The sequence below is a fragment of the Ambystoma mexicanum genome, chromosome 9, assembly GCF_040938575.1.
Source record: "Ambystoma mexicanum isolate Mex_15411 chromosome 9, UKY_AmexF1_1, whole genome shotgun sequence".
Lineage (NCBI taxonomy): Eukaryota > Metazoa > Chordata > Amphibia > Caudata > Ambystomatidae > Ambystoma > Ambystoma mexicanum.
This window is the reverse complement of record NC_090931.1, coordinates 579035522-579061843: the sequence shown is the minus strand read 5'-3', so window position 1 is coordinate 579061843 and position 26322 is coordinate 579035522. Positions and strand designations below refer to the sequence as shown.

General features: G+C 46.5%; 1 protein-coding gene across 3 annotated transcripts in view; it reads left to right on the top strand.

The window, feature by feature from the left end:
• The window catches only part of LOC138488301 (aldehyde dehydrogenase family 3 member A2-like), an 822258-nt gene that overhangs the window by 704019 nt on the left and 91917 nt on the right, over window positions 1-26322 (top strand). The gene's annotated exons all lie outside the window — the stretch shown is intronic.

Below are 26322 nucleotides of genomic sequence, written 5' to 3'. Positions count from 1 at the left end.
CACCAGCGATAATCCAATGGCTCCTGTCAGCCCTCCTTGATCCCTGACCATGAATTCTGAAAAACAAAAAGTAACGCAATGTTCTACATTAACCAAAAAAGGTAGCAATAAATATTGCTTGAGGTGCCTCATTGAAATGCATCAGTACAGTTTATCCACACCACCGCTTTCCTAGTTGTGAGATGTTTTCCAATGCTCTATCCAAGCAAGGCAAGACTGAGTATGCCGAGTACTCCATTTAATGTTGCTGGTCATTCATAAGCAATTTTTGAATTTTCTCAGCAACTCTGCCGATCCCCAGGAAACCATTTAAAAAATGTTTTCAGACAAAGGACGCTGCTTGGGGAAATGTTAATTTGACTCTTAAGGCTACCTGTCGGTCAGCTCTAATAATGTGCTTCACCACGGCAACCATTGCCGTCCTGCATTCTGCTGGTCGCCACGTGCCTAACAGAACGTATTTACTTGGGCGTTTAGCCCTCAGTTCATCCTTTTTCAACTAATAGTTTTTAATGGTAGTTTCCATTTCTATTTCCTTTTTTCAGCCTTTGTGCACTATTTTCCAATATTTCGGAACAGTAGAAAACATTTTTGGAACCTTCTGCTCCACTTTTCACTTCAGAATATTTGGTGACAACTGTGAAAGTAGATTGAAATTCTTTTTGCTAAACACACATCTTCAAGAAAACCATCACTGCAGCAGTCCAGAATAATATGAGCAGGAGCCAATGATCCTACAACTTTGTTATTCCTGAGAGAGTATGAACTCGCAAAGGAATTTTCAGAGGGAAATATTCTTAGGGAGTCCCTCTGATGAGGCTGCCAGGAGCTTGTGTGGAGGCTAGTGGGAGGCAGACCTGACCCCCCAGCCATAAAGCATTACCTTCAGGGGATATTAAGGCTCAAACTGGGAGCACAATGTGTGGTTTTGTGAGGATGAAAGTCTTGAACTAGATCTCTGGAGAGAGAACCTGGACGATTTGCTTTCTCCTCACTGCTTTACTCTAGGTGTGAAAACTACAAAAACAATGGTGCACTGTGTTACTGAGACGTAGCTGAGAAACTACAGCTAAATTGCTATGCTATGGGACAAACAAACCAACCATGAAAAGAGACGCAAAATAAGACACAACATGAAACACAGAGAACCACAAAGAAACACAGTAATCGGTTCAATTCATAACATAATACTTTATTCATGCCTTGCATTGCATGACACTAATCACAGCAAATTACTACATAAGAGAGCAAATCAGCACTCCTCTAAGCATAAGTGCAAGCTACTGCAACTTTCCCAGCCCTTCCGGCCAGTCTCCTTGCAACAAGCTCTCAGACCAGCTGAGCGATGCTATTGTATCTCTAGCATAATAACAATACCCCTACTAGTTATCAGCATTTCCCTGTCCACACACAAGCTCTCTCAACCCCCAATGAGACAGCTCGCTTTCCCACTAGCTCTCTTTAACAGCAGTTCTCCCCAGCCACACACATCATGACTCCCACCCATCCGAGTCCTCACTCATCCAAAAGACAGAGAGAGACTCCCCTCTGATCTATAGAGTTATCTGCTGCTCTCTCCTAATGCCGAACTCCCACTCTCCTGCTCTCCTGACAGACTGAATCTACTCAACAGAGACCCCCACAGTTATACATTGCAATGACGCACAGTAAGCGTTTTCATAGGTGACGGCATGTCTATCTACGTGCACAAACATTAGCTCACTGCGACATCTCTACATTATAAGGACGGGACAAGCATATCAGGTCTTTTGCTCTAAAATGGAGACGGCTCATTTTGCGAAACCAAAACAATCTTTCTCCTTCATCTAAGACATTCTATTTCAAACCGAAAAACACATCCTCTCCTTGCAGCTCTCTCTGCCAGCCAAGGTTGTCTCGGAAAATATCCAATTGGCTGCCAAGAACTATGTTTTCAAAACAATTCACACTGCAACAACAATCCTCCGCTCACAGCGAAGCCGTTTCAGAATGGAAAGAGGTAGAGCATCTTATTTCTCTAGCTCCTAAAAGCACTTCTATATGCTATACTAAAATGCGTAAATCACATATAAATGCATGGATGTAAGCTAACATGGAACCATTATAGCTTAAGCAAACCCATTGTGTTAATATGGCCTATTTCTAGTGGAATGCATAAATGAATACATGGTCAATGGATGATTTAATAGATGAATTACTCATATAACTACCATAGAAAAATGTGGATTAACAAAGGGGGGCCCACAGCTGATTTTCATTACGGCACATTACCAATATGTCTGTGGTTAAGTCGTTTTTCAAAACAGATCTATGTGATTTGTCAGCGGGTAAATTACCTGCGACGGAAATGTTTGCATGGGAAAGGTACGCAATACAAAATGTTTGTACATTTTCCATGGGAACATTTCCGTTACAAATCAGATTCAAACACACACCCTCACTCACACCCCCACCCCCATACTTACCTTTCCTTCAGACGCACTGTGTCCCTTCGGCGCAGGATCCCGGTTCACTTCCATGACCGAGAACCGGCACTGCAGAATCCTTTTCTTTATTTCTTTGCTCAGGTGAGCTGCAGGGGTGTCCCCCGCAACAGCCCACTCACTATACTATATAGTATAGTGAGCGGGTTGTTAAGGGGGACAGCTCCGCAGCCTTTAAAACATTTTTTTTGCATACCGACCGCATCTAAACACATACCACGAAAAGTTCGAACTTTTCGTAGTTGGAACTTTTCATGGTGTGTGTTTTAGGTCTTTTGGTGTGGTCGGTAATTTTTATTCCGACATTTTGTCCTATTCCTTCAAAACCGAACTATTTATGAATAGGGTTTGTGAATAAGGCGGCCCTGCTGTTGAGACTGATTTCTATGTTAAATTAAGGAGGAGTGTTTCCAGTCTCGCTGCGCCAGCACATAAAGAATTAGACACTGCTTAGTTTGCAGATTTATTAGATGAGCGTAGTACAGCCCGACACGCGTTTCGAGTAATTCTTGCTCTTCCTCTGAGGCTAGTACATGAAAGTTAAGTTAAAATTAAACGGAAACAACCATATTGTCGGTTGTGTTGGTAAAGTAACAATATTAATGGTAACCACAAGTTAACGAAAATATAATCAATCTATAAAAAGGGAAAAAATAAACATTATTCAAAGCAACCATTTAGGGATAAATGCATTGATACATAGATTCATGGTGTCCGAGGGGAAATGGGGGTGGTATGTCACCCAAATTCCAAAGAGGTGGCCAATGTTAAGTCCCCATTTAGGTAGAAGCACAAATTAACATGTATCCAACAAAAAACATTTTTTATACAAAATTTACGGCGAACATTGTACATGTGTCGCATATATATGTGCGCATTTTAAATAATAACATGGATTCATGTTAGTACAGATAGTATTTGTCAAATTGTAAAAGATACCAACCGTGTGATGTAGTAGATTCAAATGGAGTCAAGAAAAGGGAAGGGTGTAAAAGGCAGGGTTGGGGGGGGTTGAGAAGGAGAGGAGGACAAGAGAAAGACAAATCGGGGATGAACCATTAGTCACGTGATTACTGTGCATATGCTCAACTTATTACGCAACAATATGATCTGTAATCTTGATTTGAAATACCTTTGGTTGATTGTTTTCTGGTGCATGTGGTCAAGCGTGCTGGAGATGTACTGTAAGGTACCATCCTACATTAGATAATGGTTGTGTTACCATTGGGCATAATTATAACAATGTGAAATTACTGAAGCATCATTCAACGATTGGGAAAGATTAAAGGCATACCTGTTTTAAATTCCTTGCAATTGCGGAATGTTAGAGTTAATTATCCGACTGTGGGTGTAACATAAATTATGATGGGCATGAGCGTTCCGGCGAAGCAGAGCCGTGAGAGAAAGAATGTAAACAATTAGATTAGGGCACTAAAGCACTGGCCGCTTAATTTCTTTCACAATCATAAGTTGGATCTAGCATGCGACCACGTATTAGAGGGAGTTCCAGGGACCGGGGAGAGTTACTTACCCTAGTGGTCCAAAACGAACGTATCTATTCCCAACGCATGCGCTGTGTGATCTGTTGTGATTTAAAGACAATTGAAGCTGTGCACTTCAAAATGGCCGACCGCAACTGTCCTCAAGTCGGCCATCTTGGAAGGGGTAAACCTCCTATAACAATTAGCAGAAAGATATAGAAAATGCCTCGCGCTGGGCTATGTGTTGCCACAGAAGCAACCTAATGTGTTGTATGTAATTTGGCAAATGCAGAAACCTGATTAGGGTCAAATTGCTCGATTCTAAACCGAAATCGATTAGTGTACTGGGTATGCCATGGAGACCTAGTGTATATCACTGCTCTGGTTATGTGAAATATTATCAAGCGGGAAAGTTAATAAGCTAACTCTTACGTATCTAATTGCAAGAATGAAATGGGTGATTCATTGGGGAGCTGAATGAATATATTGATCATGTAACAGAAGGGAAAAGTGGACTGGCTCTGTGTATGATACTGATTAATAATGACGCTCCCGTTTAAGGGAGTTGTTTGTCTAGTACTCATTGCCTGCTCCTCTAACTCGTATCCAAAGTTGGTCAGATCTCATGTAAATTTGAGATATAAACGAGTTATATAAAAATTAATCAAGGACACAGATGCAGTTATATATAGATTCAGACTGGAGTGAAAGAGAACAAGAGAAAACTATTTCTTTAAACCACAAATTGCAAAATCCGTTCTGTGCAGTGTTAATATGTTATAAGAAAACAGCAAGTTCATGGTCCGTGTTCAGACCAACAAATACTGTTCTGTATTCACATATAAGTCGTGCTTCCAATCGACGGAGATTCAGGGTTAGGTTGCTGCCTCTCTGCGGTAATGTCACTTTTGCAAGCCCAACAAATCTGATATTTTGTTTAAGGTCAAGCTGATGAGATTTCTGCCAGTGCAATGCCAACGGGAATTTAGCAACCTGTCTTGCAATGGTCGACAGATGTTCCTGAATTCGGGTCTTAAGGGGCCTAATCGTACTGCCAATGTATTTCTTTCCACAGACACAAATGATGCAGTAAACCATATGTTTGGTGTTGCAATTGATGAATGACTCAATCCGATGTATTTGACCGGGGTTGAACAATACCTTGTTGGTTTCCAATGCGTATGGACACATGGAACAACTGCCACATTTATGAAAGCCTTTGAATTTATCTTGGTTGAGCCATGTAGTTTGGCGATCTGGATTAGGCATAAATGAGGGACTGAGTACGTTTTTCAGAGTCATTCCTTTGCTGAAAGTGAAGTTGGGGAATGGGTCAATCCAGTTACTGATATCCGTATCCAAATGCAATAAGTGCCAATGTCTCTTCATGATAGAATAAAGTACGTGACTATCCGAATTGTATCGGGTTATAAGTCGAATCTTGTCTGGACCTTGACGGAAATTCGTTTGTTTGGGACGTAGTAAGGTTTCTCTCTCAAACGTACTGACTTGACGGGCTGTGGCAGCGATTTTGGTTGGGTTGTAGCCTCTTTGGAGAAATCTGTTTTGAATTGATTTACTTTCAAGATTGTATTCCTGTAACGTTGAGCAATTCCGACGCGCACAAATTAATTCTCCCTTTGGGATATTTGAAATGACGTGTTTTTTTTGGCAACTTTCAGCATGTAAAATTGAGTTTACTGAAGTAATTTTCCTGAAAGTTTTGGTTGTAAAGCCACAGTCCGTAATGCAGCTAGTAAGGTCCAAGAAGTCAATAGTGTTGGGACTGGAAGTGTGAGTGAATTGGATGCCCCATGTGTTGGAATTTAGTAAGTTAACAAATGCATCCAATTGTTCTGTGTTACCTGTCCAGAGCATAAACATGTCATCTATATAACGCTTCCGCAGATAAATATATGGGGTAAATGCATGTGTACAAAGAACACATTTCTGTTCGAAGTTATGCATAAAGATGTTAGCTAATGCAGGGGCAAAGCGTGTGCCCATGGCGATGCCAATGAATTGCTTATAGTATAAATCATTGAAAAGGAACACATTGTTCTGAAGTGCAAACGTGATAAATTGCTTGAGCATTTCAATGTGAACATAATATGATGCCGAAGTTTGGCGAAAAATATATTCTACGCTTCGAATAGCCATATCCTGTTTAATCGATGTATATAATGATTTGACATCTAATGTATCCATCAGTAAATTTGGTCGAAAGGGTAGGTCATTCAGAATTTGTAAGACATGCATTGTGTCTCTAATATATGCCCAGTACCCCCTTGATTTCTATGTTATCCGAGATTTTGTTGTGGGAGGGATCGGCATCAAGACAGCATCCATCGCTGGTGCACTGTTTAACTTGTGCCACACTTCCAAGGTCTCCAGCGATCAAGGCTTTTGAGAGCTCAAACACCTACCTAGCAAGGTCCAGAGAGAGAGCAGGTATGTTCTTATAGTAGGGCCTCCTACCCAAATACCTTCATGAAGATTCCCCTGCCCTGTGCTTGGTGGGGTCGAAGGAAGTGGTTTCCTCTTGGCTTAACAAGTGGTAGCGATGGCTGACTAGAGAGTGTAGCTTTTAGGAGGTTGCCGGGTGGTTCAAGAGACAGTTCAACACATAGAACATTGACTAGAGCTGGCAATGCTAATTGCCTGACAATACCTAAATACAGGCTTAACATGATTGGTGGTAATCGCTTCCCAGTGACGGCTGCTAAAATATGGAACCTACTGCCACAAGACCTGAGAGCAGACCAACCCTATCTACACTTCAGGTAAAATGCTATCAAACATCTCATCTCTACTGACCCCTAGACTCCTATCCTTTAGGTTGTTTCTGCATCTGGCTCCGTATACTACTACTCGCCCCATATTCCCATTTGATCTCTGTGTCACTGCTTATAAGACTATGTGCAATTTAATCTACTTTGAGACTCAGCACAACACTCAGTGTAATACTATGTAACTTGTATATTTGTAACCATATAAGCCTATACTTATATATTGTATATTTTGTAACTATGTTATACTTGTTTACACGTGAGGGATCTTGGGTACAGTGGACGTCACACTAGGGATAGTATTACTGGCACGCCTGTGTCGACGCCCATTTTCGAGTTTCGAAAAACAAACTGTAATACTCCGCAGCTTCCACTAGATGTCGGCCTATGCACAGCATGTGAATCTAAGCAGATACAAGCATCAGAAATACGATTACGGTGAGTAATGTATCCCATACTTGTTTATTGTATATTTTGTAACCATGGAACAACAAAAATGAACCTGGGCAAAATGAGATCAGAACATCTGTACACATTTAAACAATACCGAATCTTGTCAACAAAAAATATATTTATTTTTAAGCAATTTACACAAATATTTATTGTTCTCAACATCCACATTTAAACACCACCATTCATTCCATCATTCATTCACAATCTCACTATACATGTCAATATTCCACACTTGTGTTACTAAGACCGCCTTGAACCAATATATTAACATACATTTCAACACCTCTTGGTGATTATAGTAAGTGTTAATACGAAAACAAATAGCATATTGCTTATTTGCTGTAACTCAACATATGTTTCGTTGTCACAATAGGCCCCTAATTCAAGCCGGTAAATATAAGCGACCTTCTTCAGGAGACGGATGGTTCTGTTGCAACCACTCCGAAATGTCAAAAGGTGGAGGATGTCATCAAACCTCAATCTACAAACAAACAATATACATAACATCAGAATTCCGATCTCTTATTTATTTAGACACAGATATATCTTGTGTGTATATCTCAGTTTATGTGCAAACAGATTGGCACTCACCTCCACGTGAAATAATGGAGACGTGTGTCAACAATGGACTAAATCCTGCAGTGGTGCTAGATAACTTGAAAGCATCTTAGTAAGCCTGCCCTATAAACAATACACCATTTTATATATATGGTATGGACACACTATCTTACCTGATCAAAAATTCAGGTGTGGGGGTGTCTTGCGTCTTTAGTCAATAAATCCAAAGAGGAAAAATCCCTGTTCTCGCCAGAAATGCAACACAGAGACTCAATACTCAAGTATTTTCATCTTGACAACACTGGAGGTAATGTGAGGTTTTGATTACCTCCAGTGTTGTCAAGATGAAAATACTTAGTATTGAGTCTCTGCATTAACACTTACTATAATCACCAAGAGGTGTTGAAATTTATGTTAATATATTGGTTCAAGGTGGTCTTAGTACCACAAGTGTGGAATATTGACATGTATAGTGAGATTGTGAATAAATGGTGGTGTTTAAATGTGGATGTTGAGAACAATAAATATTTGTGTAAATTGCTTATAAATAAATATGTATTTTGTTGACAAGACTTGGTATTGTTTAAATGTGTACAGATGTTCTGATCTCATTTCACCCAGGTTAATTTTTGTTGTTCCATTATATTTAGCCTGTAGAACCTGTGGCAGTAAGGCAATCCCTATTTCGAAACTCTATTTTGTAACCATGCAAGCCTTGCATTTTCTTGTTGCTGCACCCTGCTACGGGTCTGGTGCGCATAAAAAGTGAATAAACAAACAAACCAAGAGAATTTCCACATAAGGATGAAGAACAGTACTTTATGCTCTAGTAAGGTAACTAAAATGTTATGCATTTTAGTAAGTAAACTTTGTCAAAAGTATTTTCATTGTTCAAAGTCCCTGGCCCTACCATTTAGGGTCATTGGCATCGCCCATTATCGACCAGGTATTTGGGATGGCAAATTGATAGTCAGTACCTCAGGGATGCTTAGATATCTATATCACTCAACCGGGACTTAGTCTCTCATGGGAATGAATGAGGGGGGAGGCTGGCTTCTGATTGGCTCAGCACGATACATTTCAGATGCTGTGCTAGCCCAAATTATTAAGTGTAATCCCAATGTTAAAGATGGGGGTCAATACCATAGGACTGTGGTTTCGGTCAGGCAAGTGCAGCTGGTCCCGAATGCTGGCTGTGAAAACTTAGCAACACCAAAGTCCAGTCACAGATTTGCCTACCAGTGGCATTTTTGTGGGGGCGACTAGGTTCTGCAAACTACCAGGACTAAAGATCCACTTGGGGAAAACACTGCTTGGGAGATGACAAACTCCTGAAGCTGAGGTATAGTATAGCTGTGCTGTTTGTCGAAAGTACGGTCTGGTACTGGGAAGCTGCAATCCAGTTTAGGCAGACCATTCTGGTGTGATTTGGCAGAGTCATTACATTTAGACTTCATGGTTGCTTGTTTGGCTGATGTGATCATAAGCCTTGGTGATGTCAGTTTCCAGTTCTCATGGTGTCATTTATCCTGCCTCTTCCTGTTGTGTCCTCACAGGAATGAGCAGCTTTTTCTTTTTTTTTTAAAGCAGCAATCCCTAGTGCTGCAAATGAAAAATGCTCATCCAGTTCGGGGAAGGGTGTACCGGTTCCTCGCTTCCCCTCTCGTTGGTGATATGTCCGTTGTCTTCCTGCAATTGCAGCACTTTGCAACCAGGTTGGTCTGGTCAAGATGAAACAGCAGAGCTTTCTCACATCCTGATATTTCTGCTTTTTTAAAGTTCCTAGACAGTTGTCCAGTGTGTCCCCTCCAGTATCCATCTTATGACTCAAACTAGGGAAGGATAAAGACTCCCAGGGTAAATGGCAAAATGGGGAGTGAAGTGCACCCCCTGCTTTCTAATAAAGGAGTGCAGCCTTTAAAACCTCTAGTGGTCCCTCAGTCAGTGGCAGGCACCATATTCAAACTTCCCTGGCCAATGTATTTATTTATTTCACTTATTATTTATTCTGTTCTCTACTCTGTTCGGCACTTTCCACTTCTCCCCCTCCCGCGCACTTCCCCCTTTTTCCCTTTTCAATGCACTTGCGCGTTCTTAATGTCACTGGGCCTAGTAAGATAGTTATTTTTGTTCTCCCGATCCCTTCCCTTTGCTTGGTCGTGCTCTGAAACACTTGTGTATGAGCACAATATAAATAAAATATATCATATCATAATTCACATGATTTCTCTCGATGTGGATTCCTTTTAAAAATCCATTCACCATTCAGGTATATAGACAGATTGGTCCTTGGCTCTATTACCCTCGTTATTCCAAGGCAGGCAGAAGCCATTACCATATATGGCAACATCAGTTTCCCATTCACTCATACAAACAAGTTAATTAATCTGTATGACTTGGTAGTGGAATTTAACACGAGGACACCCCCTCCTCCCCGACCCTTGAAACAGAAACCTGAATCTCACTTGTATTCTGAAAAGGTTGCACAAGGGAGTCCTTCCAAGGTCGATAAATGAGTACCATTTTCGGTTGGGTGATATTGTATGCAAATATGTGCTCTGTAAAGCGCTTTGGATAAAGGCGCTATATAAATAACACATCATTAAAGACGCCTCCTTGGTGGCCAGAAAAGGCAGACGTTTCGTGATCCTGACCTTGGGGTTGATGTTCTGCGGGAGGATCACCTGGGAAGAAAAAAGCCCAGGGAAGTTAGAGGAACCCGTGGGATGAGACACAAGAATTTGACTTCCTATAGGGAAGACATAGCATACATACCAAAGTAAATAATTGCCTGTTGCCTCCTGCTTCCGCCACCTCTCTGGCATCCTCCTCGGCTACCTTGCCCTCTCCTCCTTTGCTCATCCTCAGGCTCTTTATACACTTCCTCAAGGCATACCCCAGACTTGTTCCCCACCACAGAAGTCTTTCAAAGATGGCAACCTGCTCTACATTGCCACTCTCAACTCTCGCTCAGCTGTCAAACACTCCTCTGACATCTGCTGTCTCCTTGAAGAATTCGACCTGGATGTTCTCTGACCGAGTGATGGTTCACGACCAGATCTATCACAAGTTTTGACACTCTCCTCCCTGATGGCTACAAGATCTCTCTGCGCCCAGTACCAACCGTCCCGGTGGGGGTGTAGCCTTGATCTTTCCAGAGTGGATCCCTGCAATTCAGGAGTGGTGTGCCACCAATGATCTCTGCCTTAATGCCAGTAAGACTGAGAACCTCCTCATCGGAACACCAGCTCCCTCCTTTCCTCTCACTCTCTGGCTGCCCACCTTCAGCCCTCCTTCTTCTCCTGCCTGTGAGGCTAAGAATCTCAGGGTCATCTTTGACTCCACACTCCTTCTCTCCTCACATCTCCGTCTCTAAGAAGTCAAAGTACCAGCTGCACCTCCTCAGAGGTATTCTTGCCTTCCTCACTTTCCCCCAGAAGCTCACTGTCTCCAGAGCTCTGGTTCTCTCTAGGCTGGACTACTGCAACAGCCTCTTTCTAAATCTTCCTGCCTCTACTCCCCATCCTTTACAACTCATCCAGAACAGGACTGTGAGACTTGTCCTTGACCTCAAGCCCAGGGATCGTATCTCTCCAGCTGTGAAATCCCTTCTCTGGCTCCCAGTAGCAGCAAGGATCAAGTTCAAGACCCTTTGCTTTGTCTTCAAGGCTTTCTGGGGCCTGGGACCACACTACCATCAACTCTCTCTTCCTAAATCGCTGCCTTCTCGAGCTCTCCGCTCTTCCACCTCCAACTCGGAGGGTCAGTCGCTTTTCCAAGCAGGGAGTTGGGGGCAGATCTTTCTTCGGCTGGGGCCTCCCTCTGGAACAGCCTCCCTGCCTCTCTGAAACCTGAGCAGAACCATCTCCGGTTCCGGAAGCAACTCAAGACTTTTCTCTTTGCTTCTGCCTTCTCTCTTCCTCTGCCTTGCTGATCACCTGCCTGTTCCAGTCACTGGTCACCTGGTCACCCTCTGAATTTGGGCCCAGGTCCCTGCCTATCCAGCTGCAATCTTGCACTGCCTCTTCGCTCTCCTGCGCTTGTGGTCTGTATCTGTAACCCTACAGTCCCCTCTTTTGCACTTATTTGCCACCCGTTGGCCGCACTCTTGTTTTTTCTCCTTTGTCCCAGACTTCTCCGTCCTCCCCCTACCCTCAGCACTTCTCCCCTCCATGCTCTTGCGCGATCTGAATGACAGAAGGCGTAGTAAGATTGGTGTTTTGTCCTCCCTTTTGTTTCCCCCTCCTTGGCTTGTCGCGCCTAGAAACACTTGTGTACATGCGCGTTATAAATGTCATATCATATAACCTAGTTCTGCATATTGAACGCCTAAAGGTGGGGTGACATCAGCCAGAACTCCTGTGATATTAAAAGGAGTAAACCCCCCTTCTCAAACCCATCGAGTTGGAGAGTTCTCTAATTTAAAAAGGGGAAATTAAAGGAAGTTTGTGAATAACTGCCAAAAGTCTAGCAGGCCTTATTCCTCGTTCCAAACAAAATTGATGAGTAGTTTGTTAAAAGTGACTTCAAGCCCCCTAATTCCTGCAGTACTGGGACGAGTAAGGGGGGATGCAGAGGAATACTACAGTAGGCGCGGTCAGCTAATTGGTGTTAATGATCTACACCTGAGGTAGCCTGAGAGGCGTAAAAAGCCCCCCTCAGGTGCAGGCGTTAGAGCAGCAGGCAAGGAGAAAGCAGTGCGGGCTGTGTGTGCAGCGGAAGGTGAAGCTGGAGGCGAGATTTGCCTCAGGTTGTCCCTTTTGCAGAGGTTGTGCAGTGGGAAGCAGAAGCAGTGAGGGAAATGGGCTCTCTTTAGAGGTTTCAAGTGGCTAGGTTGCACCTGAACCTCATCGGAGCAGGAGGAGCTCCAATTTCTGAGTGTCGCAAGCAGAGTGAGGCCAGAGGAGGCTGCATGCACGATCACGGGAAGCCACAATCACAGAAGAGCCCCAGGCGGAGCAGAAGCAAGCGACTTACCCAGTGAGTTAAAGGCTTGCGAGTGACTCCGGAGCGCTCTGGCGCTGTCCGCGGGTTCACAGCAGACCTATTCACACACGTGTGAGTAAAAGAAGCAGTATTATTTTTCTGAATACAGAACTATCCAAACCAACTGAAGTTACATTTGTTGAATCATCATATCAACTTTATTCGGCAATAAGGCCATCAAAGTACAACACAGCGCACAGCTCATAAAAAAAAAATATGTTTCGAGTTCAGAATACAGTTCAACCAACCCAAAGACTTTTTTTTAATATGCCCAGCCCTTAAGTCGATTGGGGTAAAAGAATTTGCCCAGTTGGACAGAATCTTCGCTTCCCTCTGTAATTCCCCAAAGCCTTTTCCCCAATGGCAGTGCATTGGCTCCCGATAACAGTGGGTGTTACATAGGTTCCAGGGGGAAGAGTTGGCGCAGGCTATTGTAGTGGGGATGGGCACTAATTTCAATCTGCCTGCATGGTGATGGACAGCGTCTCCTGGCGATGCCAAGTATGCCATTTCCAATGGTTACATCCCTCAACTCTATACATATGTAGTCATAGGTGCATCCAGCTTTGTAATGCAGTCTTGTGCAATTTAAAATATCCTCTCTGATTAAATACATACAACTACATACCGCTCAGAACCAATGGGTACACTGGTTTACAAGAGATTCCCTGGATTCTATGTGGGTAGGAGACATTTTAAGAATCCCATGAAGGAATACCAAACTACCCATCTGGCCCATTCTCAAATGTGCTTTTGGAGTGTTGTGCCCACGCTGCATTCTAGGTGTCCTCACTGGTATCATTACCAACTAGGCTTGGTTCTCTTATCTCTGTTACGGGTGCTGTGATTGCTGGACCTTCCCCCACACTAGTGCTAATGTGCGAAGATACAGGTCCCAAATTGGCCTTCCTACACACTGGCACCAATGCTGGCCTAGGAGTGTTATAAGTACTTGGGGTTTTGGCCTTCAGGCCTAAAGCAGCTAATGTTGTATGATCCTGCTGAGGCAGGCTTAAGTTTCCACCAGGCAGATTGGACGGCTTGGTATGGATCACCAAATTGCAATGCATCTTCTCTTGGGGCAACTGAGGCTGACAGGCCCCCTATGACAGCGTCTATGGGAGGTTGGGACACCCCCACTTCAGCTCCTTTACTTTTACATTGATTTGTAAGACAAGACCATAACAATTTCTTTATGGCTACTAATTCATCTAGCACAAGATTATACTTGCATCCTACTTCCTCAAGAGGTTCCTCTTTGTTTTGATTAATGACCAAAGTTAGACTTTCCGTAGAGGGCTAAAGAGCAGGAAGAATTGGCTTGCAAACAAAGGTCAAGATAATTCTGCCCAGCCCCTTTCTCGTCAACAGAATCTCTTGCAACGGTTGAAGGGCTGGTCCTGGCTGTTGACAATTTCACCTCCTGCACGTCTTTTAACGCGATGTATGATGCAGTAGGCTAAACGATGCCGGCGTCTGATACATCACTACTGGGTAAAACAAGATGGAAAGCAGTGTCAATGTCAATTACCACAACAAAGAAAGAGGTAACGCTAAAGCTTCTATCTGGCTAGGGCACAGTGAAAACCTAAAAGGAATAGTGAACACAAACACAATGTGCCCTGTTGTAATTCTAATCAATTAAATTCAAACCAAGAATATACCATATAAATTTGTGGTAAATTCAAATGTATTCTAAAGTACAATTATAATAAAAAAACATCCTAATTACAATTGTATATTGACCAACCTATTATACAAAAAAACACCACTTATTCATACCCTCAGGCACAATTGTTGCTCCCACTCATTCAGCTCTGTCTTCACAAGCCTTATCTCATGTATACCACACACATCATACTATCGACCAAAGCAAGACAAAACAATAAAATGTACACCGTTTAAGTCGGACCTGCTGTGTCTCAGTGGCCCAGTCCATCAGGCTGCCACTGTCCCCGGATCTTCTCACCAGCGAAGGGCGGGGGGGGGGGTGATTCTGCATCACGACCCAGAGTCTCTGAACCTGCGGGCATGGCTGTTAGAGTTTGGAGGTTATGCTTTATCCACAGATTGTAAGGGCATCCTGGCCAGGGCCAGAGTTTAATCAACGTTGAAGTGCTATTGACATTAATGGAAACGCTTCTCTGTGTGGTGCCGGACTCAGAAGATTACCCCGCTGCGTTTCACAGCCCTGCGACTTCTACCCTACTTGCTTTCCTTGGCCAAGGCAGGACTGTCTCATACTTCTATCAAGGTGCATCTCGCCACCATATCCAGGTACACCAGATCGCCGGGCAGACCTTTGCTGTGGTCTCACAGACTCGTCAAGGAGTTCCTAAAGGGACTCTTCAGGACTTTTCCACTGTTGAAGGCTCCTACCCCGGCTTGAGAGTTCAATGTAGTACTAACTAAGCTCATAGGAACTCCTTTCGAAACCTATGCATCAGATCCCGCTCAGGTTTCTCTCATGGAAGATGGCTTTCCTTGTGGCTATCGCCTCAGCCAGGCTGGTCGGGGAGATTCAGACCCCATCTTGAAAGCAATCTTACTTGTCTTTCAAAGGTGGTACTGTGTACATAACCCACCATTATGCCAAAGATACCATTGGAATTCCACCTCAACCAACCTTTGGTGTTGCCTGTCTTCTTTCCGAATCCGTTGTCTTCAGTGGAAAGGGCCTTGTATTCGTTGGACGTTGCTCGTGCCTTGAAGTTCTACGTGGCACGTACAGAGAATTTTCTGAAGATTTCTCAGTTGCTCGTCAACTTTGGACCTGTAGATCAAGGAAAGGCCTTATCAAAGGCTTCCGTCTAAAGGTGGCTGTCCGGCTGCATCATGCACTGTCATTGACTGGCAAGCAGGCCGCTTCCAGGCCAGCCGAAAGCTCACTCCACAGAGCCATCGCAGCAACAACTGCGTTTCTCTCTGGTGTGGCCCAGCTCGACATCTGCAAGGCTGCTACGTGGAGGTCCATGCACACCTTCACAAGGTTATACTGCGTTGACAGGGATTCCAGGGATGAGCCCCGAGTCGGCCAAGCAGTGCTATGCAACCTGTTTGAGGTGATTCTGTTCCAGAGGTGACTGTTTATTGCTTCTGTTGAGCCCTGCTACCTCCTGTGGTTGTGTATATGTACTGCTGTGTAATCCTTATTCATGAGCATGTGAATCCATGCCAGACCCCATGCTGGAGAAGGTTTAAGTTTCTACCTGCAACTATTGTTCTCCAGCATGGGTCTGGCATGGATTCACATGCGACCCCTCCCGCTTTCCCCTCTGTGACTGTATGACTTCTTGGTTCATACTGCCACTTTACGTGCTTACCAAATCTGAAGATGCCCTCCAGGGGTGGAGCTTAGGGGGAAGACTGTCATTGGATGGGGGCAGTATGACCCAGAGGACAGTGATTGGTTTAGAGAAATACAGTTTTGATGTGAAAATGAACGTTTTTTTCTTTTACTGAGGATTCCCAGCCTGATAACGGGGAACATTCATGATCATGTGAATCCATGCCAGACCTATGCTGGAGAACAATAGTTGCAGGTCAGTAACTTAAACCTTACTGGGCAGGCTTGAATAAGTAAGTATGGAAACACAGGGGCGTGGCTAACCGCCATGTGAAGAGGACGTTCGCTCCTTGCGCTCCGCTTGATGCGACCATCATAAGCTGCTTTTAACTACTTTTTTCGGGGGCTCCGAACCCCACGAACCGCCTCATCGAGGGCCGACATCCTGCTGCACCTGCGGGTCGATTCCTGTGGCCCTGGAGGACCGGTCTCGCCCTATAGACCGTGCGACACGATCCCGCGGACCAGGGCCAAGATGGCGGCTCCCGAGCCCTGCAAGATGCGGCGGCCCGCACTCTAAAGCCGCTCGCGCCGTAACACTCAGCTGAGGGCCGAGGACACACGAACGCCCAGCTGGACTGACGAGGGGGGCCTGTGGGGCACCCGTGAAGCTTGGAGCGCGAACGACGGTGCCAACGGGACGACCAGCCTGGAACGTCCCGGACGAGGGCGCTGCCAGCCACAGAACCGGGAGCCAGGGTCTCGGAGGCCCTTCGAGGTGAGCGGGGGGGACTAACGCAACCGACACATACAGGCGTGCCCGGCCTGGTAACCCGAAGAAGCGGCCCCGGCGCACACTATCCGTCCCCCCTGTGCCTACGGAGCCGCCCACAGCATACAGCGATCCGCCATCGCGGCCCACCCGATACGGCTTCCTCGGCCACTCCATCGCGGCTCACCCCGGCCACCTCGGTAACAGCGAAGCCCGGAGGCTCAGTCGACATGTCTACCAAAGGAGCAAGGGCTAAGCAACGTCAGACCACCATCGACACGTTCACGGCGGCGGGGCCCACAGCGCCAGATAACATGAGCGAGACTCTTGCTGCAGACCTACCCGACCCCTTGGGGCCTTCAGCGGAACCTAGTAACACACAGATCCTTGAAGCTATCAAACTTTCCCAGGCAGCCGTGGAGCATAAAATAGACGCTGTCGCTATAGACTTGAACCTCCTGCGCCAAGACGTCCGATCCCTGGCCGGCAGAACAGAGGTGCTGGAGGCCCAGGTCCGCGAGAACACGGAAGCTAAGACAGTGCTCCTCAAAGATGTCGATGCACTTCAACAAAAAGTTAAAAACCTAGAAGACAGGGTCGAGGAGGCAGAGGGGCGCGCACGCCGCAACAACATTCGCCTCCTGGGGCTCCCGGAGGGCATCGAGGGATCGGACCCCACGAACTTCGTAGAGAATCTCCTGATACAGGAGATTGGAGCAGAAAAACTCTCTCAGGGCTTTGTAATCGAAAGGGCTCACCGATCCCTCACATCGAAACCCCCTCCTGGCAGCCCACCCAGACCCGTGATCGCAAAAGTACTTAACTACAGAGACCGGGAAACCATCCTCACCTTCTCGCGGTCAGGCGGCCAGATCTGCAGGGGTTCAGCCAAGATATCCATCTACCCTGACTATACATTTCAGGTTCAAATGAAGAGGGCACAGTTCATACACACCAAAGCAAGACTGAAGGCTGCAGGCCTACGCTACATGCTCCTCTACCCCTCCAGATTGAAGGTGATACGAAACAACAGAACTCACCTCTTCGATACCCCGGCAGAGGCCCGAGACTGGATGGACAGGGAGCAGATCCCAGATGTCGAAGTCAGGAAACGACAACCCCGCTGAGCCCCGTCTCTCAGGGCCCCGGTGCCTTTCGGAGGCCCCACCATGGAACGGCCACTTACGCCGCAGCTGACCGGATTTCATAACACGAGGCGCCCGGACGAACACTCTCCTACCCCTGGAAGTTCTTTCTTGTTAAGGGTACTCATTACCCGCCCGTAGGGCACCATGCGACCGTCCTTCGGTCTAAAGGAGCGGAAACGGGTCTGTCATAGTGAGGAGCTCCTCACTCGACCTGGTTTATGTTGGGGAAGTTCACAGTTACGGGGGGGAGGGATAGGGGAAGTTGGCACAGTTGTTAAGTGCCCGAATCAGGGACAACCAAGACCACCAACATCCATTTCAGTCAGCACGGACGAGGCACCTACCCTCCGCTGGATAGGCTGGCAGTCACTGAAGCAGAAGTTCAGGGGTGCAAGTAACCCGGCTGAGACCCGCATGCACGAATCTCCAGGAAACCACAAGACCCCCACGATCCTCCGGCCACTGGTGGTGCTCCCGGGGGCGTTGGACATAGCCACCAGAATCCCAAATCTCACATGGCCGATTCGTTGAAAATCCTGACGTGGAACGTCAGAGGCATGAACAGCTTCGTGAAACAACGGCGCATACTCTCCTATATTAAAAGAAGCAAAACCAAAATAGCCCTGCTACAAGAAACACACCTTACATCGGACAAACTGAAAGCATTGGCAAAGGCCTGGCGTGGTACCCTGGTAGGTTCCTCCTACTCCTCCTACGCCAGGGGTGTCCTGATCTGGGTGGACCCCTCTGTCCCCTTCCGGTTGGTCGGCTCCAAAGCAGACAATGAGGGCAGGATGGCAATTGCATGTGGCACCATTGAAGGGAGAGAGGTTTGTCTAGTCAGCACTTATGCACCCAACCATGATGCAACCACCTTCTTCCACTCCCTGTATCCACGCCTCGGCCCTTACAGGGACCAAACCATGATATGGGGGGGCGACCATAACTGCACCTTAGACCCCCTGAGAGACAGGTCGGACGATAAACATACACGCCCTTCCCCGCCTGCCAAAATTCTGTCAAGGTTGATACAGCAGTTACAACTCCGAGACTTGTGGAGAGAACAGCACCCAGATGCACGTGTGTTCTCCTTTTACTCCCCTCCTCACGCAGTCCACACTAGGATAGACTACCTTTTCGTGAGCCTAGAACAACAGGCAACGTTCGGCGGTGCTCAGTACCAGCCCAGAGTACTGTCCGATCATTCCCCACTAGTAGCCACCTGGGAGATCTACCCGCCTAGACCCCCGGTCCCCACCTGGAAACTTAGGGCTGAAGCTCTCCTAGACATAGCCCTCCGCGAACACATTGCTGATAGGACTGAAGACTACTGGGAAAGGAACCTCAACAGTGTTAAACACATAGGCACCGCCTGGGAGGCATACAAGGTGGTCCTGAGAGGGGAGATGATTGCAACCATGGGCGGAGCACTGAGGTCGATTACTTCCTCCTTAGAACATGCAGAGAGTGAGTTGGGGGAGCTCGAAGGCAGACTAGACCCATCCCCAGAACATTTACAGAAGGTGATTGACCTCAAACAAACCTGTCTCACGCACTGGGAGTCCCTGGGTAGGCTGAGCTATGCCAAACACACTGAACGTACCCACGCTCTAGGTGATAAACCTGGTAAACTCCTAGCTTGGCTGTACAAGAGAGAAGCCCCCAGAACACCCATTTGCCAAGTACTCAAACCAGATGGCTCCCTAGTGCACACCCAGACTGAAATTAATTCGGTGTTCTCTGACTTTTACAGCAATTTATACGCCGAACCCCCACCCGTGGACGTCTCCGACATAGAGGACATCCTGGACGACATAGATCTCCCCAGGCTAGAGCCCCATATGACGGACGCCTTGGACGAACCCATCACCCCAGATGAGGTCAAGGCAATCATTAGGTCACTCCCAACCGGTAAGTCCCCAGGCACTGATGGCCTCCCTGGGGAATTTTATAAATTGTACGAGGAGACCTTGGCCCCACTGTTGGCACAGGTGTTCAACGAAGCCTACGAGCGGGGTGCCCTCCCCGACTCCATGAGGGAGGCGGTGATTGTCCCTCTCCTGAAACCCGGGAAAGACGGATCGCACTGCGGCTCATATAGACCCCTCTCCATGTTAAATGTCGATTGCAAGATCCTAACCTCCCTGCTAGCTAGTAGACTGCGAAGGGTAATTCCCCACCTGATCCACCAGGACCAAACGGGTTACGTGCCCGGTCGCTCCATAACAGAGAACCTGCGTAGGTTGCACCATATTATGTACAGCACGGAGCAGAGGCCTCAGAAATACGCGGTGGCGTCACTAGACGCCACCAAGGCCTTTGATTCAGTGCGTTGGGAATGGCTTTATGCCACTATGGCTAAAATGGGGATAGGACCTGCCTTCCTGAAATGGACCCGGCTAGTCTACACCAACCCCACCGCTAGGGTGCGCACGAACAGGACCTTCTCAAACAAATGGGCGTTACATAGAGGCACTCGCCAGGGCTGCCCACTCTCCCCGATGCTATACATCATCGCCACCGAACCCGTAGCCACGTACCTTAGGCAGGAATACGGAGATGGGGGTATTGTAATCGACGGAGTGACCCACCTCGTCTCTATGTATGCGGATGATACGCTATTGTTCTTACATAACCCTGAACACCTCCTGCCCTACATCCTAGAAACACTGGACGGATTCAGTAGATACACGGGTATCCGTATTAACAAAGATAAGTCCTGCCTCTACCCGCTTGCCGCCCTACATAAAGATGGCCCTGGATCCCTCCCCTCCCTAGATCTAGAATGGCAAGCGACCTCCTTTAGATACCTGGGAATCACCATACACCGGGACCCATTCACGGAACATACACTTAATACGGTGAGAGCCAAAGACGCTCTAGAAAAATCTATGGAATTCTGGGGTAAGCTTCCGCTCTCGATGGCCGGTAGGGCCGGTCTACTCAAAATGGTTGCTCTCCCCCGCCTACTATATAACTTTACAAACGTTCCCTACAATATCCCCCCCTCCTTCTTTAAAAACATAAACAAACTATGCAGACGGTTCCTTTGGCAGGAGGGCAGACACAGGGTGGCGCTGGACACACTCCAAAGACCTTACGAGAGGGGAGGAGTTAAGGTCCCTAATTTCGAATTGTACTACCTGGCGAGCCAGCTAAGGCAAGTGATGCGATGGATGGCCGATGAGACCTCCTCGGACACTCGGCTCCTCCAACCTGCATTACCCTACCTCCTCCTGAGGGACCTACTGTGGGCACAGGGCAGATTCACACAGCCCCTTCCATACTTAATTAGACTTGGAATAAAGCTCTGGAACAGAGCGTGCAAAACTGTGGGGCCAGCTGATCCTTTCTCACCTCAAATCCCTATAGCAGCAATTATGGCTCATCAGCCATGGGGCTTTCACGAATCACGCACCCAATGGGAACCTTACGGAGTGGCCACCCTGGGAGACTTAATGCGGGATGAAGAGATCATGCCCTTTCCTGATCTCGCTGAAACTACGGGATTACCCGCTGGCCAATTTTTGCTCCATGGGGCAGTGATACACGCCATTAGGGTCAGATGGCCGGAGGCTACCACCCCCATGACGGAAAATACGGTCATAGAAACACTATTGAACACAGCCGAGGGCGGCCATGAAACCTCGCGATTGTACGAAACCCTGCTCCAGGGCACGACTAACACCGAGCTTAAATGTAGAGCAAAATGGGAAATCGAATTTGGCTTAGACTTCACGGATGCCGAATGGGAGAAAATAACCCACTACCATAAAAAAGTCTCCAGGAATGCCCGATTGCAACTCATTCAACTGTACATCACTAACAGAGCCTACCTAACACCAGAGGCTATATCTAATTTCAGGGGAGCCGAGGTCCAGCTATGCCCCAAATGTAGGGAGCCGAAGGCGGGTATGACGCATATGTTCTGGGGCTGCCCGGAGATACGCCACTTCTGGACACAGGTTCAGGGGAGGGTGGCGGACGCAGACATCGAGCTAGAGGTGAACTGCCCCGCAGTATGCATCCTGGGCAGATGCAAACGCAACCACAAAAACAAACCTCTGAACAAGCTCAAAGACTTGATCTACATAACTGCGAAGAGGCGCATAGCCATGGGATGGAAGAGCCCTAGGGCCCCGCATGAGGCATTGTGGTGGGGGGACCTGACTAAATGGATAACGGCGGAGACTGGCGCGTGGGAAACGGCAATCCTTGAACAAAGGCTAGACTCCAGCGGAGAACTACAACGCTGGGTGGCCTTGACTGAGCCACTTCTGCATCCTAATAACTCTGACGATGCCTCGGATGGATCGGACTTCCCTAGCCATCAATCTGGCCTATCGTAATGGGACAACAATGTTTACTTGGTCTTGAGTTGGGGGGGTGGGGGTGGGAGGGTTACGTTACTTTCTGATTATTCGTCTGATACTCAAGCGATGTATACTTGTTTTTGTTAATCTGTTAAAACCAATAAATACATTTTAAAAAAAAAAAAAAAAGTATGGAAACACAGTTAACGAGGCAAGCTGATCAGTCACAGTTGCATTTGAAAAACAGTGGTTAGTTTCCTTATCTTACAAACATTTTCAATGGGCCATTCACAAGATGTAGTTTGTGGAAAACAGCCCATCGCCCCCTGCGGGCGCCGAACACCCAGCGCGAGTGAACACACGCACCCTTTGTCCCTGCAGGCTTCGGCCCTGGCGCGTTACACCGCAGTGTTTAAAGATGGTGAGGGTGTAGCATGAACCCACAACAGCAAGGGAGGCCCGCCAGGGCAAAAAGGTGTCCAGCGGGAGCGAACACTCACACCCTTTGTCCCAGCGGGCTCTGCATTTGTTGAATCAAAATGACTATGCAAGCCAGCATGTGAATTTGTGGAAAACCTAAAAGCCCTGTTGGAAAGCTTTGTTAAACACTGAAGCCTACAAGCAATACCCAAGCCAAAAGTATTTAAGAACTCTGCAATCATAATACCACAAACCTTGTTTAAGGCAAGAGGGGAATATTGGGGAAACCTCGCCAAAGCCAAGATAGAAGCAGAGTGATACAAAGGAAATGCAGCCAAACTTGTAGTGAGATGCAGGGTTCCCTCTCCATCCTCAGCACCCTAAAATGGAAATAACTACCAGGCTGAGAAATTGATACACCCTCTTCCCTCCCTCTTGCTGTGATCTCCTAGGTGTTGATAGTGACTTTCATAATCCTTTGCAATGATGTCACAGCAGGGAGATGCAGCATTTGGAAATGGAAATAGTTGCTGATGTCTTATGGCAGCGATACACAATGAATATATAGAAACTCGGCAATCTGTCTTGGTGTAAATTCCTGTTTCCGGATTACATAGGTGTTAAGTCATAATTCCTGTTTTGGAGATTCTATGCCCACTACTTGGGGCCCATCACATTTATGCTTTCCTCACCTGTTTTTTTGGTTCTTGGTTCTCTTTTTAGTTATCAGGCATGCTTCTTGTTGCTGTAGACTCTTCATTGGGCCTCCCAGCACACCAGGAGCTGCTTGGAACCTTGCTTACTGCCTCAAGACATCTCCAAGCCAGTTTGACTACACTAGACTCAATTTAAGCTGCTACAGGACCCACTGTGCTGTTTGGCACTTCGAGCCGGTGGACGTCAACTTGACCTATTTTAGCAGCACTGCTCCACTCTGCTCTATTGCCCACCAACCCTGTGGAAGTAACTAACAAACACTGTCACGCCAACTCTCATCTACTGGAAGGCCTGCACCTTAAACCAACACACCATTGGTAAAGCATGTCTCGGCACCAGCTTGACTGCAATAAACTGCATTGAAGCCTGACATGATGCTGGTGAGTCTCAAGGACAAGAAACAGAAGGTGTGCATGCCCTGCTGTGGTGTTCAGATAAGATCTGTAGTGTTTGCTGCCTGCTCACCCCCCCTCCCCTCGATTCCATCTGCTGCCTGGCCCTGCTGTTGTGGACTGGAGGCTGTCCTCCTTTGAACTTTTTAATCACTGCTGCGAGTTACCATGTTTGGCCCTGCTCCCCTGACGTGCAGGAGCGGTCACGTAACTGCTTTTTCAGGAAGTGCGTCTAGGGCATCCCAGCCCTGGGCGTCCCATATAAAGGGTTACCTTCTAAGGGCTCTGACTACTCCCGTTTGCCCCTGTTCACACCCGATCGTACGCCGATCAGCCATCCATCTGTTCTCCTATCTACTCCTCATAGTTCTTGCTCTTTTCATGCCTTGTTCTATTCCTTCTAGGATTACCCACCTTACTTTCCCTCAGTAATCGTCTGCTCACACACACACACACAATCATTCTAATCTCTCCTGTCGCCTAATCACTTCTGACTCCTTGCCCCTGTATAATTTGGTCTTCTTAATGCTCGCTCCGTCTCCAACCAATCTCATTCAATTCTTTATTTTGCTCTAATTTTCATTTTCTGTGTCTTGGATTTCCCTTCCTGCTTCCTTTCATACTGCTTCCACTTCGTTCTCCCACAGCCCTCGCCCAACTAGGCGCAATCGGGGTACTGGGGTTCTCTTTTACTCTTCTTGGACCCTTTTACCTCCTCCTTCCAGTCTCCCAATCTTTCCCTCTTTCGAATATCATTTTTCTTCCTTTTCCATCACTTTTCCATTTACTTGTCTATCGTCGTCCTGGTCTAACTACTGATTTTCTTGAACATCTTGATCACCTCTTATCCTTCCTTTCTTCTTTTTCACCTCTTTTTCTTCTTGGAAACTTTAATCTTCCTTCCTCTAGTTTGTCTTTCTCCCTGCTGCATTCACTCACCGATTCTTATTTACATTTCCTTTCGTCTCCACATTATCATCAGGCTGGTCCTTGTCTTAATCTAATCTTTTCCTCATCTCCCTATTTTCCTGTGTCGTCTTGTCCCTTTTATGCTTCTGATCATTTACTACTCCTTTTCTCCCTCTTATCCTGTTCCACCTATTTCGTCCTCTTACTAAATGTACTCTTAATCATTCATCCTTTGACTCGAAAGGTCATCTTTGCATTCCTCTCTTCCATACATTTCCACTTGTTCTTTTTCCCCTGAAACGGCTGCTCGCATTCTGTATTCTTTGCTAACTGCACTTGATTTCAGTTTCTCCTCTGTGCCCTTTTTCTCCCACTCGTAACTCCTCAGCCCTGGCTCTCTTCAGACCTAATTTCTATCCACCGTAGCTTGTGTAAAGCGGAACAGCAGTGAAAAAATACTCAATCTATTTCTGACCTTGCTGCACTTCCATCTTTACATTCTTCCTTTGATTCTGTCTTACTTGCCGCAAAAAAATCCTATTTCTCTGAACTTACACCATCTCTTTCCCGTCTCTATCAACTTCTCCACAATATTTTGTCTCCTAAAACTCCTGACCCATCTTTTTACTCTTTCTGTCTCTGACTTTGCAAACTATTTTACTTCTCTGCTCAGCTTGTACACCTCCTAGTACTGCTTACTCCTCCTCTAGCCCACTGTCACACTTTTTCCTCATTCTCCTTCCTTGCTGATTCCAATACTTCTGCTCTTCTTGCCCGTGCTCATCCTACTGCTTCTCCCTTCGATGCTCTTCCATCCTCTTATTCCTCAGGAATAACCTCATCTCCTATCTTAAGTGAAGTGTCTCAGAGGCACCCCTCTGATTGGACACCCCATACCATATACCTTTTATATAAGGTAAAAATTGTCATAATGGCGGAGGGAATGCAGGAGAACTCCCTCTGACTACTAAAAAAAGAGATCAAAGAACCAAAAAATAGAAAGGGGGGGGGAGAACAAAGTTGAGGGGGCCTTAGAATCACCCAAATCTGAATTCTTAACACCTGCTGTAGACCATCACTTTACCCAAATGCATTTATAGCTCTCTTGACCCTTACGAGAGAGCTTGGTGATCCAGGCCACCATGGTGGTTGTAAAGACAGCATCATTATTTTCCATGCCCCAACAGGGCAAGCAAGAAGCTGGATGCCATGGGCTGCAATGTATTTTCATTGGGAAGCCTTGCTCTGAGGGTGGTCAGTGCCACATGTGCTTTGGGGAAATATGTGTACTGTCCCTGGAATGTGATCTCAGAGGTGGTGGACATCTTCCCGACCAAAAAGATAGAGGGTTTCACTCTTTGGTGGTAGATGGCACAGAAGCTGCTTGGCATATCCTAGAGTCCGGTTTTGACACGCCCAACTACATGATAATGGGGGGCGGGCACAGGGTCTGACATGCAGAGGCACTGTTGGATGAGGGCCTCGGGGTTCACCCCAATGTCCAGACTAAACTTCTCGACTTGCTATTCGACGGGAACAACCTGTTTGGTGCGAAGGCGAATAAATCTGTATGAAAAATTCAAGGCTGCAAGGTCACTACCAAGTCCTTAGATCT